At 34.0% G+C, this 4449-nt stretch overlaps 1 non-coding gene across 1 annotated transcript; it reads left to right on the forward strand.

The window, feature by feature from the left end:
* The first annotated feature begins 2654 nt into the window (after positions 1 to 2654).
* LOC139865440 (small nucleolar RNA R71) lies at positions 2655 to 2761 on the forward strand. The gene has a single exon (XR_011764961.1). It is a non-coding gene; the product is annotated as a small nucleolar RNA R71 (small nucleolar RNA).
* The last annotated feature ends 1688 nt before the right edge of the window (positions 2762 to 4449 follow it).

A 4449-nucleotide genomic window follows, 5' to 3' on the forward strand; every position in this document is an offset into this window, starting at 1 on the left:
GACATGTTTCAAAAGTATCACCGAAGACTGAAAAGTCATCCATGAAAACTTCCATGCATTCTTCTATCATGTCATGAAAAATCGCCATCATGCACCTTTGAAAGGTTGCAGGGGCGTTGCAAAGTCCAAATGACATGCGTTTGTAAGCAAAAGTACCATAAGGGCACGTGAACGTGGTTTTTTCTTGGTCCTCGGGTGCGATTGGAATTTGAAAGTATACGGAGAAACCGTCAAGAAAACAATAGTAACTATTCCCGGCTAATCTTTCCAATATTTGATCAATGAAAGGTAAGGGAAAGTGATCTTTTCTGGTGGCGTCATTTAATTTTCTATAATCAATACAGACACGCCATCCTGTTACAGTTCTAGTAGGAATAAGCTCATTTTTTTCATTTGTGATGACAGTCATGCCACCCTTCTTAGGTACACATTGAACTGGGCTTACCCATGGACTATCAGAGATTGGATAAATTAAACCTGCATCGAGCAGTTTAATAATTTCTTTCTTAACAACATCTTGCATATTTGGATTTAGTCTTCGTTGGCGTTGCACATAGGTTTTATGACCTTCTTCCATAAGGATTTTATGTGTGCAATACGAAGGACTTATACCTTTAATGTCATGAATCTTCCATGCAATAGCTGGTTTATGAGCTTTTTGCACAGAAATGAGTTGAGATTTTTCATTTTCCGTAAGAGAAGACGATATTACTACAGGTAATTCAGATTCACCATGCAAATAAGCATATTCCAAATGGTTTGGAAGTGGCTTTAACTCTAATATCGGTGGTTCTTCTATCGATGATATGTATCTATATCTGTCTTCTTCTTTTAACATTTGAAGTTCTTCTATTGTTGGTTCGTATTCATTAGCCATGAGTGCAGCTAACATTTCAGCTTCATCAATTGGTTCAGTTCCTTCTTCTAAAGAACATTCTCCTGTTCCTTGTAATTCTGGAAATTCTTCTAACAATTCCGCATGTGAATCTATAGTTTGAATGTAATAACATGTATCATCTGCAGATTGCGGTTGTTGCATGGCTCTATCAACAGAAAAGGTAACACTCTCGTCCTCTATACTTAGGGTCAGTTTCTTACCGAACACGTCTATTATTGCTTTAGCCGTGTTTAAGAATGGTCTTCCTAATATGAGAGGAACTCGAGAATCTTCTTCCATGTCCAGAATAACAAAATCTACTGGAAATACTAAAGTACCAACTTTAACTAGCATGTTCTCCATTATCCCTATAGGATATTTTACTGATCGATCTGCTAGTTGTATACTTATTCGTGTTAGTTTCAATTCTCTAAGATCTAGTTTAGCGTATAATGAATACGGCATTAAATTTATACTAGCACCTAAGTCTGCCAATGCTTCTATTGAACTAAGACTACCCAGAAAACATGGAATTATGAAACTTCCTGGATCTGATAATTTTTCTGGTATCTTATTCAACAACACTGTAGAACAATTAGCATTCATAGTAACAGCCGAAAGTTCTTCCATTTTCTTTCTATTTGTGATTAGATCTTTCAGGAATTTAGCATATCTTGGCATTCCTAAAATCACATCAATGAAAGGAAGATTAACATTTATTTGTTTAAACATATCCAAGAATTTGGATTGCTCGGCTTCAAGTCTTTCTTTTCTCATTTTACTTGGGTAAGGAAGCGGTGGTTGGTATGATTTAACATAAGGTTTAGCTTTAACTGTGTTATCTTCATTAACCTTTTCAACTACCGGTTCTGTTTCCTTCTCTTGCTCAGGCTGTGTAGTAGGAATAGAGTCATCAGAAATTACAGGTATTTCAGGTGGTTTAAGTGTAATACCACTTCGTGTGGTAATGGCTTTAGCTGTTTCATTTCGAGGGTTAGCATTTGTATCGCTAGGTAAACTTCCTGATTTTCTTTCACCTATCAACCTTGCTAGGTTGCTCACTTCTTGTTCCAGATTTTAGATAGAAGCTTGTTGATTTATAAATGTTTGGGCATTTTGTTCATTGGTTTGTTTCTGAGATGTGAAAAATTGCATTTGAGATTCAACTAGCTTCGACATCATATCTTCTAAATTTGGCTTTTTATCATCGGTTTGTGGTGGGTTAATTGGAAAAATAGGTCTTTGCTGATTGTAAGTATTATTAGATACTTGTTGATTGCTATGACCTTATTGGTTGTTGTATGGAACATTTCGGTTATAATTCTGATTTTGATTGTAGTTTGGTCTTGGCGGTTGATAATTATTCTGATAATTATTTCCAGGCCTTTGGTTTATATATGAAACATTCTCTCTTTGTTCCATTGTTTGTTCAATACTGAGACAATCTTTTGTCAAATGTGGTCCTCCACACTGCTCACAACTAATTTGTATTGAGTAAATATCTTTAGTCATCTTTTCCATTCGTCTCTCGAAAGCATATAACTTTGCGGAAATGGAATCAAAGTCATGGCTAGAATCGGCTCTAGCCGCTTTAGATGATATAACGATATCTTTTTCTTGATGCCACTCATGTGAGTGGGAAGTAGTGTCATCAATAATTTTGTAAACTTCAGTTGCGGTTTTCTTCATAATGGAACCACCAGCTACTATGTCGATGTCTTTTCGTGTAGTAATATCGCATCCTTGATAGAATATTTGTACTATTTGATAAGTGTCTAAACCATGTTGAGGACATCCTCTCAACAACTTTTCAAATCTTGTCCACGCCTCATATAGAGTTTCATTTGGCTTTTGTGTGAACGTAACAATTTCTCCTTGAAGTCTCACGGCTTTAGATGCTGAAAAGAATTGTTTAAGAAAATTTTCAGCTAAAACGTCCCATATATCAATCGCTCCTTCGGGTAACGATTCTAACCAATATTTGGATTCTCCTTTTAAAGTCCCGGGAAATAACATGAGATAGATCTGTTCATCCTCCACTTCTCAGATTTTAAATAGAGTACAGATCCTATTAAAGGTTCGAAAATGTTCATTTGGATCTTCCTTCGGTGCACCACTAAATTGGCATTGATTAGTTACCATGTGTAGGATTTGTCTTTTGATTTCATAATCTGGTGCATTAATGTCTGGTTGAGTAATTGCATGACCTTGGCCAGTGCGCTTAGCTCTCATTCGGTCTTCCATACTTAGAGGTTCTAGATTTTCCATGATTGAGTTTGTTGAATCTGAATCACTAGAGGATTCTGATTTAATGGTTTCTTCCTCGACAATCTCTGGATGAGTGATTTATGGTTCAGGAGGAATGATTAGTGGTTCAGGATCTCTGAATTATCCCTGAATATCCTCCGGATTCTCAATTGTGAGGTCGGGTTCAAAAAATGGATTATCGAAAATTTGAATTGGAGTACTTGGTCGACTAGATGACGATTCTAAAGAAAAATCAACGGCGACAATGTTGGCTAGATGTCTTGATTGAGTTACAGGTGGTGAACGTATGAAATGTGGTGAACGTTTTGCTCGGTGCATTCACAGAATATCCTATTAGTTATAAAGATAAAAATTATATAAGTTATCAAATTAATAGACTTTTCTGATTTTGCCCACGTTTCGAATAGCCAATAGATACAGCAGGTAGCCAGGACCCTTTAAATCGGAAGCCCACAACTCGCCACTAACAAATCCAACTATTACTACGAACTAGAAAATTTGGATGTCTATTAGTTTAACCGCTTAAAATAATTTTCGTCGAAATGTAAGGAAAATAAAGAAAATTCTATGTCCTAAAAACTAGAGCGTCGAGAAATAAGGAAGAAAAAGTTCGTCGAAAAATAAAGATAGCGCGTCGAAACTTAAAAAGTACTAAAATTTATAAACAGCGTCGCAAAATTCTAAAGCACCTAAATCTTAGTCTTAAAGAAAAAGTACTTAAGGGATTTTACGGCAAAGCCTAAAAATCTAGAAATAAAAATAACTACGGCAAAAATACTAAACTTAAAACTAATTACGAACGATAAAATATACAATATACGAATAAACAATTAAAAAGATACAAAATTTAAAAATAAAACTAAAGTTAGAAAAAATACAATTTTTATAAAAATATTATTTTTATATTATTATTTTATAAAAGTATTAATTTTAAATTAATAATAATAAAAAACACTTAATATTACAAATTTAATTAAAACTAAAACTAATTAATATTTAACTAAACCCTAATTAGGATTAATAATAATAATAATAATAATTAATAATTAACCTTAATTTCGTAATTAATGCACGTACCAGGTTTGACCTGTCAGACTGCTCTGCGAGTGCGGATTTTTGCTACCCAATAACTCCGCGAGTACGGAGGATGCAGGCTCAGATGAGGCGCAGGCTTAAATTACGCAAGTTCAGTTTTAATATATATATATTTTTTTTTACTTTTTTACTTTTAATTTATATTTTCTGTTTTTAGTTTTTATAAAACATAACTTAAATAAAACTTATATTTTAACAATTACTTATTA

This window comes from Rutidosis leptorrhynchoides, chromosome 8 (genome assembly GCF_046630445.1).
Source record: "Rutidosis leptorrhynchoides isolate AG116_Rl617_1_P2 chromosome 8, CSIRO_AGI_Rlap_v1, whole genome shotgun sequence".
In the NCBI taxonomy this organism is placed as follows: domain Eukaryota; kingdom Viridiplantae; phylum Streptophyta; class Magnoliopsida; order Asterales; family Asteraceae; genus Rutidosis; species Rutidosis leptorrhynchoides.